Source organism: Arvicanthis niloticus, chromosome 2 (assembly GCF_011762505.2).
Source record: "Arvicanthis niloticus isolate mArvNil1 chromosome 2, mArvNil1.pat.X, whole genome shotgun sequence".
Classification (NCBI taxonomy): domain Eukaryota; kingdom Metazoa; phylum Chordata; class Mammalia; order Rodentia; family Muridae; genus Arvicanthis; species Arvicanthis niloticus.
In genome coordinates, this window is record NC_047659.1 from 146525799 (window position 1) to 146538306 (window position 12508).

The 12508-nt window shown below is 50.5% G+C and overlaps 1 long non-coding RNA gene across 1 annotated transcript; it reads right to left on the reverse strand.

The window, feature by feature from the left end:
- Positions 1-2809: 2809 nt before the first annotated feature.
- Positions 2810-9671, reverse strand: LOC143441543 (uncharacterized). Its single transcript, XR_013109091.1, has 3 exons — positions 9559-9671; positions 7163-7459; positions 2810-7059 (listed from the first exon to the last, which is right to left on the reverse strand). It is a non-coding gene; the product is annotated as an uncharacterized LOC143441543 (long non-coding RNA).
- Positions 9672-12508: the final 2837 nt, after the last annotated feature.

The window sequence follows — 12508 nt, forward strand, 5'->3', positions numbered from 1 at the left end:
AGCCTTAGCTATTTCTGAGGAGATGTGTGTTCTCCAGGGAACCTTCACTCAGAACCACAGGTGTCTCCTGGACACTTGATTGGACTCCCAGGGGTCAGTGCTCAGGTCTATAATCCTGAACACAGTCCTCTTTCCTGTGTTTATATCATCAAGAGCCACAGGGGTCTGAAGCCAGCTGATGTCAAGCCTCGGCATCACATCTCCAATGTCTCTCTCCTCCTGCCCCAGTCCTTGTCCTGTTCTCTTATTCTGTCTTTCCTTCTGAAAACACCCAACACCTAGCTTGATCTTCATGCTCCTCATGTGTGGCCTTGCTTCCCCCTGGCACATGCCTCTAGTGAGGAGTGTAGGCACTCCCTTGGGATCTCTAGCCTGGAGCCCTGTTTGCCTTTTCCCCTAGGCTGTACCCTCGACCCTGAAGAACTCGGGCCACATGGGAAGCCACACATCTCCCGTTCCCACAGCATAGTCCACTCCGTGCTCCTTAGGTCACTAACCAATAAGGTCTTCTCAGAACTGCAAGACATGAGTATCTTGGGGGCTACCCTGAGGGGGGCATAGAAGCTTCCCAGGGCAGCTGTCCACTCAGCTGTCAAAGGAGAGAACATTGATATGGAAGGATCACTGGCCCTCAGCTGCCAATGCCTGCTCAGGGAAGAGATGCCCTTCCCAGCTCAGATCCCTGCAGCTGTGCCCAAGGGTCTACCATTCACAGACACCAGGGCAGATACCAGGCCACCCCACTATTTATTTCTTAACTCATAGGTCTCATTGTACTATACTCACTCCATTGCATGTGGATGAATCCCAGACATATTTCCATGCTGGGTTCCTGAAGACCATGTTCAAGTCTTGATTATATTGAAGATCCTGGGCTTTACCAGAAGGGACAGGGTAGTCTCATGCCTTTCAGGTGCCCAGAGCCAGGCCACAGTTGCTCTAAATGAGTTACCTTGGGGCATGCTTCTGCTGATATGAAGGGGTCAGGGCTGTTCTCAGAGATCCTAATAAAGACCAAGACCTCCCGAGATATTTGTACAATGGATGAAAGCATATGCCAGACATAAGAGGACCTCAGAGAAGGCATGGCTGGGCCATACAGTCCTTCAGTGGACTGCCTAGTTCTGTTTGAAGATTCTTGGTTCTCTACTAAGATTTGGATCACGAGCAGAGATTTTCCAGTCTTCCTGTCTGGCCCTGGGAATCAGGCAAGGAAGGCCTCCCTGTCTAGGCCTATGGTCTCTGTTGAGAGAGTGCCACTGGGACCTCGTGGGCTTGTCAAACGCTAGCTTTGGACCAGGTTTACCCAAAAATCCCAACAGTTTCTGCCTCTCAGGCAGGTCCCATTTTTGTCCTCATAGAAGGCTAAGCCTGGAGGGACCCAGTCTGAGTTTCAAGGAAGTAGGGGGTGGGGGTGGGAGGACCTGTGTCAGGGCTCCACCTGCTGCGTCTACTCAAATGCTTCTGGGATCAAGGGTCCTAAGATAGCTGTCCTGGCCCCATCCCCAGCAGGAATGTCCCTGGGGGAGCTGGCAGCTTTGACTAGGCCTCTCAATCCTGCCCTTGTGTGGGCAAGCCAGATTCAACAGCACTGTGGCTGAGTCACCCAGAAGGGGCTCAGCCACCTGCTCTCGAGGGCAGCCGCTTTGCCTTATAGGGCATATGCAAGGCCCAGCTCTTGTAATGCTTCTGGCCTGGGGTGACTTCCAGACTCAGGGTCTCTGGCATGGGACACCCTTCTATTCGCTCACCCACCGACCCACCCACCAAACATTGAGTGAGAACCTATGAGCAACGTGGATCTCCAGGACTCAATGAGTCTTTGGGAGCTGAGATGTGTGTGATTCAGTGATAGCTTGCTTAGCTTTCTCTGGGTCATTTCTTAAGTAACACAGACACACAGACACATGGACACACAGACTCACAGACAGACAGACAGACAGACAGACAGACAGACACACACACACACACACACACACACACACACACACACACACACGAAAGAAAAAAGAAGAGGGAAGAAAGGAAGGAGGAAAACCTGACCCTCGACCGTCCTCCTGAGCACATAGCCCCAGGAAGGAGGCAAATAGTAACACACTACTATCACATGTACCACAAGTTCCATGCAGCACGTCAGGGCAGAGCACCAAAGCTCCCCAGAGTCCCCATGAGAAAGCACCTGCATGTACACATGGAAGGCTTCCTTGAGGCAGAGTCAGATATATCAGGTTGGAAGGGGAGAAGGTCCATCTAACCTTTGTAACCCTGTACACTGGGGTTTATTTTGCTGGTCTTGGTAAACAGACCCCCAGCCTGTCTGAAGGCGGAGAGGGCTAAAGCCTACCCTCCCCACTCCCATACCATCCCCCACTCCACTCCCAGAGGCTAGAGCTCAACCACAAGCTTGTGTGGTGCCTAAGTCTCCTTTGGATACTGAACCCAGAGAAGCAAGGCCAGTTGGTGAATTACTCTTGGTGCTGGAGGGTGAGGAATTTTGACCCTAGGGTATTGCGGTAATAATTTAAAAGTGGCCGCTGGTCAAGCCAACTATCTAAGCTGTGGTGGCTCTGCCTAGCTCAGCCGCTATGTTCCGTGGCCAAAGGCCACACGTGTGCCACAGCTAGAAATGGCCAGCCAGAAATACCAGCCCTGCCACCCACGAGACGCCAGCATGGGAGATGGCTCGCTCTGTCAATCTTCCACGGTGTCTCCGCAAGGCTGGGCATTGCCCAGACCATCCCAACATCCACGTGGGCCCAGTAGGAAAATGAGACTCTAATGCTTAAACATTAATCAAAGGCTTTATATGTTTGGTAATGCTCAATAACAATATGCTCACACAATTAGAGGTGTAGCACAATACCCAACCTAGATATACCAACCACCTTTGACTGCTAGAGACACGTGCACATCTACTTCCATGTTACCCTCTCTCTGGTCTCTCTCCCCTAGCTCCTCCTCTTCCTCCCATTACTCCTCCTCTTCCTCTCCTTACTCCTCCCACCTTAGCTCCTTCTACACTAGGGGCTAAACCTTAACCATATCAATGGGAGTTTTGAATGGCCCCGTGTTTCCTGGTCAGGCCTCCAGTGCCTGATGATGCAGCAAGGTATTCCTGAAGGTCATCCCCCTGCGGCTGAGTGTTCACCATCTCTAAACAGTTTCCTATTCTCCCTGAACCTTGGGCTAAGGTCACAAGGGTCCTCAGCGCTACTTTACCAGGAGGTCCCAGAGGCTAGGGATTCACATCAAGGGTCTGTTGGGGCCAGGACCCTAAGCCCCAGGCTCTTCCCCTCACAGCATCACAGAGCCTCAAGGGTCTTCACAGTCCTGTTCCTGGTACAGAGTTAGCTTGGAGCAGAACCCCTCAGGACCCAGGGTTCTCAGCTCATAGACATACGGTAACATATTTGGGGGTCCACTCATGGAGTAGGGTCTTTGGAACCCAATGGAACCCTGTGAGGAATTTGCTGACTCTCCCATCATACTCTCTGGCCTATCACTGGACCAAGGGACCAGATGGCACTCTTAGGAATGACACTGAGAGATGACATGGTATGTGGCCCTTGGATATGGTTAAGTCCCTGTCCAGGTGTCCCTTCTGCCCTGGATTTTCTCTCAGGTCCCTCTCCTTGCCCTTCTGGGCTGAGGCAGGTGTCAGTTGCTAGTGGAGTAACAGTTCTCTTTTTCCCTAAAAAAAGTTCATGGAGGAAGCCCGTTGTGCTCTCTTAAGAAAGTCAGTCACTAAAGTTTATTTTTAACTACTGCAGAATTTCATTGATTTTTCTACAAGACCAAGATTCTGAATAAAAACGAGTTCAACACAGAGATGCTTCTCTTCCAGTATGTTCTTCCCATTCAGGTGGGGTGAGTTGTGAAAGACTGTCTTGGATACTTTCAGAGACTTTAAAAATATAAACATACCCAAATAATGGGAGGATACATGCCCCTGCAGCTCCCCCTACCCCAGAAGGTCCATACCTGTGCTCCGAGGACCGAGACCCATGCTTGATGCAGAGGAAGTCCATCCCAGAAGGTCCATACCTGTGCTCCGAGGACAGAGACCCATGCTTGATGCAGAGGAAGTCCATCCCAGAAGGTCCATACCTGTGCTCCGAGGACAGAGACCCATGCTTGATGCAGAGGAAGTCCATCCCAGAAGGTCCATACCTGTGCTCCGAGGACAGAGACCCATGCTTGATGCAGAGGAAGTCCATCCCACACGGCCCAATCTCTTGATTTGCATTCTTGTTTCTGGCCAATGCGCAAATTAAAGAGGAGTAAACCTTTCTCTTGTGTCCCGGGGAAGGTCGTGTCCAGGGCTGGTTGACCCTGCACACCCTGGGAGTGGTGAAGCACCAGACTTCTCAGGCTTCTGGCAAGAGGCTCCAGCTTCAGGTTTGTCCTCAGAGAGAAGTGCACTTTAAGAAGCAAGGAGGGTAAGGTGGCTCGTAGCCATTTTGCTCCCTGGGTTTTATTCAGATTTATTTTTTTGATAAGATGTGGCACTCCCTGCTAAACCAACGAGGGGAAAGCACAGGCCAATTACACACTGAACTGGGCAGGAAATGTAGGGTAAAAATGAAGTTTCCTCTGGTGACTCGCATCCTGAATTGTGCTGGGACATGAGAAGGAAACCTCTGTTAGCAAGAAGGTGCTGCTTGCTTCATGTCATCTTGATGGCTTTTCCTCAGATGTCAGCAGGAATATGAGGGAGGGCCAAACTGCCTGCTGCAAAGGCCAGTGTCACCAGGGCTGGGGATGGCTGTGGCCTTCTCGGTGGCTGTATTTGTGGAGAAGGGATGCCAAAGGCCAGGAGCCTGCTGAAAATCAGTCCACAAAAATAGAGAGCTTTTACCTAGAGCATGGACCCTGGGGTGACCAGCTCCCCCAGCTACTTTCCAAAGTCCTTGAATTTGGGTAATGGCTCAAAGCACCCTGGGAATGGTGTTCCTTTGGCATCACCTTCCTGGAAGGCCAACAGGATGTCTGGATTGTTTCAGGGAGATTGAGTGCCAGGTATTGTCACCTGGAGTCTGCACTCTCAGCCGCCCCTGCCCAGAATTCTATAGAAAAAGTTCTGATGAAATCGGTAGCTAAATGTTTGTGTCTTTAAATGTCTAGTTGAGTGGGTCATCTGGTCCTTGGCCCTCCTATCTCAACCTTTCCTGAGCTTGGGGAGGTGGGTGTGGTCTTGAGCTCCTCTCAGTGGAAGAACCCTTGTTAACACTGGTTCTGCTCCTAGGAAGGGGGGGGGAGGGGCTTTGAAGAGAAGTGGAAATCCTAACTTATTCAAACAGGGTCAACAGCGGCCAGCTGAGGAGCATCCAAGTGCACCAGCCAAGAGATCAGGGGTCCTCTGCTGCAAGGGGTACCCCAAAGTGACTCCTAGAATCCGTTTCCTGCAGTCTGATGATCAGAGAAGTGTTAGCAGGCACTGTTTGGTGGAGTAGGAAGGTGCCACAAAAAAAAGGGCTTTCTTCTGGATAATTTTAGATGTACCCTAAAGTTGCAATGACAACACAGAGAGCTCCTCACACCATTCCTGAACTCTGAAATGGATGATTTTTAAAGCACTCTTTTGGGTGGCGGGGGGTTGGTGTTTTGAGACAGGGTCTCTCCGTGTGTTCTTAGCTGTCTTGTAACTCGCTCTTCAGACCAGGCTGGCCTTGAACTCACAGAGATCTGCCTGCCTCTGCCTCTCGAGTGCTGGAATTAAAGGCATGTGCCACCACTGCCTGGCTTAGTTCTTTTGATTATAAACAAGAATTGTCCATAAAACATCAAGACTTTCTGTCAATCCTGCTCTTCCTCAGGCTCTGCTCACCCCCACCTCAGCTGAGTGGGGTCCATGAACTAAAACTCACCGTCTCAGCACTTGTCTCTATGGTGTATGTTGCTAGACTTGAACAAAGGTGTCCACCTGGAGCAACCTGTGGGTTGAGACCCCTTTGGGAGGGGGGTGGTCAAACAACCCTTTCACAAAGGTTGCCCAAGACCATAAATAAAAAAACCTCACAGATATTTATATTACAATTCAAAACAGTAGCAAAATTACTACTATGAAGTAGCAAGGAAAATAATTATGTGTTTTGGGGGTCACCACAACTGAGGAACTGAATTAAAAGGTCACAGCGTTAGGAAGATTGAGAAGCATTATCCTAGAGATCCTAGGGAGTATCCTCTGTACCCTTATCTGCTGATCCCTTTTCTGGTGACCACTGTTTGTCTTTTTATTGTTTTCTTTCCATTACTGGGAGTCATACTGAGGACTTTGCACATGTTAAGGCACTGAGCAACATCCTGGCCACCACTGGTCTTTATACAGTCCCAGAGCGCTCTCCTTCCCAGAGCTCAAATCATGCACCAGACAGCCGTTCAGCCCTAGGGATGTGCACTGAAGCCTCCTGGGTGTCTTCATGTCTTGGCCCTCTTTTCCTTTTATTGGTGGATGCTACTCATTTCCTTGATGAGCCACTCTTTGTTAGTCCCCTCACCTACTAAGGGACATCTTGGAGTTTTCCTGGGTCAGCAGCACTTGCTTGTCTTTCCCCGGGGGTGAACCTTCCTAAAGTCATTCACAGGTTAACATGTGGTACCCCAATCTGTATGTGAAAGTTCTAACTGCAAGACCTCAAGATGTGACTTTCTTTAGACACAGGTAGATGAAGATGCAGTTAATTATGATGAGGTCGTGATAGAGTCAGAACAGTCCTGGTCCAATAATGGCAGTCCTCACAAGAAAGGGAAGTTGGACACAGGCATTCTATGGGAGGGGCAGAGCTAGGAGTGACACTTCTACACCCCCAGGGTCCCAGAGTGGATGGAGACACCCCTGATGACTCCTGCTCTCAGCCATCAGGATTCAGGGCATGCAATGGTATCTTCTTGCTGTTTAAGGAATCCATGCTGGGGTCCTGCTGACTCCAGGACACTCACATATCTTCTGAGCATGCATCTCCAATCCCAGATGTCACTAGACAGTTCTTATAATGCCTTGGACTTGTGACATCAGTGTAACCTCTGGTTGACTGTTAGGTGGTCCTGAAGCCATCATCTCTGCAGCAAAAAAAAAAAAAATGGGCACGTGCAGCTCTCTAGGACCCTGTGGCTCATCTTCTTACTAATACTTATGTTGGGGGAACGGTAGGTTTATGCTTACAGAGGTTATGTGGAATCTCAGAGGAGACCTTGAGAGGCCCCACGCCTCTACTTTCTGAGGGCCTCTTTTGGGATTTGGAGCCAGGTGCCCGGCAAGCTTGTCCTCCAGCCTTGCAGCTGATGCAGCACCAGCCGGTATTTCTGCAAGAAAAGCAGCTTCCTCTCTTCTTCATTCTTTCAGTTACGCCGCCGCTGAGGCTCTTCCAGTCCCATTCGTCAAAGCGGTGGGCTGAGTAGAGACCGCTGACAGGAAGGCCACAGACAGCCCTCTGTGACCTTGGCCACAGGGAAATGTCTTCTGTGATATCAAAATTAATTATTTCGTGGAGAAATGTCAGCAGAGACCTAATGAGTCTCAGATGCATGGCTGGGGTTGCTCCCTGCATTCCTAGCACACTTGGTGGCTGGCACCTCGCTTTCTCTAAGTGCAGGGAGAAGGCTGCCTGTGTTCTCAGTCCCTGCCCTGGTGGGCTTATCTGAGGAGAAGACATCCTGCCCCAGGCCTAGGTGCCTTTGGTAAGTGGCAAGTGAGGATGTAGGTGGGAGAAAGGAAAGCATTGTTCCTTCACTGGGGATACAAAGGACTGCAGGCCCTGAGGACGGTGAGAGGTCCCAGACAGGGCAACCTCTTGGTCCAGCTCAGTTCTGCAGCCCTGTCCCAAGCACTGCCATCGCTCCCAACTTAGCCAAGGGAGACCCCACAGTTCTGTTCTTAAGTCTACCTTGGAGCTCTGAGGAGACCCTTCCTCACTGGAATAAATTCAAGGTTCTCATGGTGGCCTGTTCCGCTGCCAAGGAAGCTGTATACCATTTGTCATCAATACTTGGTTTTGCAGATGAGACCACCAAGCAACTTGTTCAAAGAGCCTTGTTGGGATGAATGGTTGGATGGCAAGCAATTGCTACAATCCTCAATGGCTACCATCTCTGGACACAACCCAGCTCAGGGCCAGCTATCCTGCCTAAGGTCCTGGACTTCCAAGAGGAGAGTTCCTGTAGTAACATCTATCCTCTGGCTGACTCACACATAGCCCTAGGGAGATGCCATCCTTCCTGGCCTTTCTCTCACTGTCCGTGAAGCCTTTCTCTGAACCTGCCTCGAGGCTGTCAATAGACCATAGGCCTTCTTCAGCTCCCAGAGAGGCAGGAGTACCAGAGATCAGCTGTCTATACAATTATAAACCGTATTTCCTGGCAAATGAGGCTGCTTCAGGTTTCATCTTTCAGCCAATCAATGTCTCAGGTCAATAGACTCTATGTCTGTCTTTCTCTGGAAGGTGGCCCCCAGGAACTGTCATCAGGATGTCTAGTGGGCATAGAGGGTGTGACCTGGGGGTGTAGCTCTGGGACCGTGCAGAAAACCCCTTCAGAGAAAATTCAGGCTGCTTGGTATTCTGTTTCCATTAAAGCCATTCAGTGGATCTGTGACCCTAAATCTTCATGTCACCCTTTTCGTATCTACTGAGCATAAAAAAAAAAAAAAAAAAAAAATTAGCTCATGCCTTCCTGAAGATGTTGTGTGGCACCTAGTATGAAGGGCTTGATTATTGATCACAGTAAGTGATCAATATATATAGCTATACTGATGGTGACAGCTGTCATTGTTTTCTGCAGAACTTTCCCCATGCATGTGGTCTTCAGACAGTGCTCAGAGGAGCTGGGGAAATCTGATCCCTTTAGAGGCTCTAGGAACCCTGGGTGGGACTTGAGAGATTATTCGCACATCAGGGGGAAGATGCAGTCCTTACCCAATAGCAGGTTCTGTTACCCCCACCTAAGGCAAGAACTCAACTAGGCAGTTGGGGTCTGGCTCTTACATAACTGTGCTGGGGGTCTCAATCCTATATTCCTACTGTGGTAGGTTGAATGAGAATGGCCTCCACAGGCCCACTGATGGCTGGACGCACATGCAAGTGGCAGGGGAGCCTCACCCTTATGCATCCGGACTGCAGTCGGCGACTGGTTCTAAGATGGCAGAACCCAAGGGTTACTCACTGTGACAGAAGACACCCCCTCTTCCCCCTGATAATCTCTAAAGAGATTGACCTTTGCCGGCTGGTTAGTGCCTGGCTAGAGGGAGTTTACTAATCTTTGCCTGTGTACTCTGTTCCCTTCTTAAGCAGGGGCTCAGTAGGTGGAGACATGGATGTTTTCAATCTGCTGCTCTACTTCCTGACTCTCCTGGCCAGTTCTCCATGGCCCTGATCAGTATCCTGTGTTGCAGAAAATTTTAATCCCAATTCAGGGTTTCTACCCCACCTTGAGGATTCAGTTTCTAGATTAAGGACACAGACAGACTTACATTTACAACAAGCCTTAAACAGTACAAGAGCTGGACAGATGTCTACTCTATGTTAAAATCTACTTTTCTATCAATAACCCCGAGTTATTACTTACTATGTTTCATCTGGGCTGCTCCTAACTTGAATTGGCCAGCCTTCAGGGCCACGTTTTCACGACTCACCTAACCCATGGCCACTTCTCCTCTACCCCCTCTTTACCTTCTTCCTCTCCTCATGGTTCTCCTCTGACCCCAAGCCCAGGAATTCTAACCCCTCCCCCCTCGCCTATGTCTCTTCTGCCCAGCTACTGGCTGTTAGCTTCTTTATTTACCAATTAAAAATAACTTGGGGACAAGGTCACATAGTGTCCCTTGGGTCTACGTGTGGACTCTCTCGTCTTGGGAGCCCACACTTAACATTACAATGCACAGTAAGACCAAACCTCAACAATCTTGGGTGGCCTCTTCCCTGCCAGGGCCACTGGTTCATGGGCGCATGCTTAGGACCAGGGACAGGAGAGCAACACTTCCTTTAAGTAACATCACAGGTGACCTGACTAACTTGCTACTGAAGTTGGGCATTCAGATTGGCCATCAGGGTGCAGGTGGGCTTCAGGGAAACATTTCTTTTTAGGAAAGCCTGACCAGATGTGGGCACTGGGGTTGAGGCACGCAACACTTATTCTTGGAGGGCCATGACATTGGTGGGAGAAAGGGAGCCACTTCATCCACTCAGGCCTACAAGGGGCAACAGGAAGCCCAGAGGGCTGAGAGAAGGGCCAGCCCAGGTTTGCAGCAGACAATACTGAAGAACAAGTGTTGGCTAGGGAGAGGTGGCCCTGGAAACAGAAAGAGGCACTTGAGGAGCCAGGAGAACCCCCTAGCTGTCCTTTCTCTTCTCTAGTCCAGAAGGAAAACCCCCAAGAGAGGCTTATGCAGTTGGGCCCAAGAGAAGGTGTCCAAGGTGTATATCGGAGCCCTGTCTAGGTCTCCTGCCATTCTCTTGGTACCCATAATATTAACCTTGACTATGCCAGAGTTGGTTCATCCTAGATGGGTCTCAGTCCCTGCCCTGAGCTGAGTTAACCTGGAGACAGGTATACCAGGAATGACTCTGAGGGCTGGGTGAGTCTGAGAGTTGTTGGGCTAGTGTAATTTTAAGTGAACAAGGACTTGGGGGGCGTAGGGTGAGTCCCCGAGACATGAATAATGTGCATCCAAAGGGTTAATCCTCTCCCCATTTGGACCTTTACAGTTGGCCGGAGAGTCCTCTCTTCCTCACAAGGACACAGAGGGTAGGTGAGAACCCTCCTTTCCTAGGCAGATAAATGGAGAACTAGACACAAATAGGTCCACTGTCAGGGCATTGGACACTCCTGTGTCTAAGAGATCAACTTCATCCGAGGATTGGGGATCACATGGCCCCCATTCCTCCTTGCCTCTGACAGACTGTTTGGCCCCCTGGAAAGGCTATTCTTGGGTCTGCCTAACAGGTGCCCAGTATGCAGCATGAGTCTGCACTGATGTCAACTTCCCAGTGTGTCCTGGCTGAGCACTAAGGCCATCTCCACCCCCACCGTAACCGAGGAGCCCAGGGATCCAGGCTGACAAGTGTCTTGGGATGCCAGTCTTGGACTAGCTTCACCGGAGAGCCTGAAATGACTGTGGGGGCCCTTCTACTCTTCCAACCTCAGCCCCAGGGAGCCTTGGTGCATCTCCAGATCTTATTAATCACAGAGGGCATGGGAGAGGCACCAGAAGAAAGCTGGCACGAAGGCAGAGGGGTCAGCAGCAGACGGAAGGAAATGCATACTTTTTGGCATCTAACTGCCTCTGCAATGACATAATCAGAAGGTTCTTACTGACTGGGCAATAAAACCACTCATAACCATGAATGCAGAATGCCTTAGCGCAGACAGCATCACAGCCTTGGTGAAGGTCACCCCAGGGCCTCAAAAGAGGACCTTGCAGGCAGCAGCCTTGCCAGGAGTGGGGCTGCAGAGAGTTGTGGATGACAAGTCGGATGTCCTGCCATAGAGACCCTGTACCCACTACTCACCGAAGTGCTGGGTCCCCAACCCCAGTGTTTCTGAGAATACCACACTATTGAAGCCATTGTCCAAGTGTGGTCGGTGTACCCTATGAAGAGTTTGGTGTAGTTAGATTAGTGAGTACTGGGTTGTCGTAATGGGGAGGAAGGTGTGAGGAGGAGGTCTGTGGGCCTGAGGGTTCTATGGCTCCAGAGAGGGGAATTTGGAGTCTGTGGGATTTCCTAGTGAGGCCAGGAGGAGGATGGGCCACAGAACAGAGCACAAAAGGTAGTCCAGGGCCATGACTCCCAGCTCTGCTGTCTCTGGACCCAGAACAGGTATGGTCTACTGCCCATAGCAAATGACAACTCTGAGTCTTAAGGAACTTGACTCCAAAGGACCTAGGGATCCGGTTCTTGGATCACTTCACAGTCTGCGTGGATGGAAGGCAGGCTGTGGCAAGGCCTCAGGTAGGGGCTGTCACCTCAAAATCAAGGTGATAACTAGGGCTGTCTCTCTAGGTCGGTCCTCTCCTGAGCTCATGGGTTGTCATGGAACTCAGCTTCTTGAAGCGTAGATAGCTGTTTCTGCAGCGATGGGCAAGGACTATGCTCCACACTCCTAAGGCTTCTGGGCAGAGTTCACAGCATGGCTGCCACCTCCATTCAGGCTCGATCCACCCCTCCTCACATCCCTTCTGATACTTGTACGTTAAAGGGTTGTGTGCGTGATTAACAGCGAGGACCTCAGAGAGTTTGGGGTTTTCAGAGGAAGCTGGGAAGTAGAGTCCCTCAGCTTTTGATGAGCTGGAGAGCAGGGCATCCTCAACATCCTGGGCTGAGGTGAATAAAGGTTCCAGAAAGCCATACCTGTGGGTTCTCCCCAGCCTTGCTGGCCCAGTTCTCTCTCAAGGCTGAGCCCCCGCTCTGATCTGTGGATCTGGCTTTCTCAGCCCAGGCTTCTGACACAAAGATTGAAGCTTGAAGGAGCCTCAAGCTGCAGTGAGAAAGTCTCCAGATGAAGGACACTCATCACT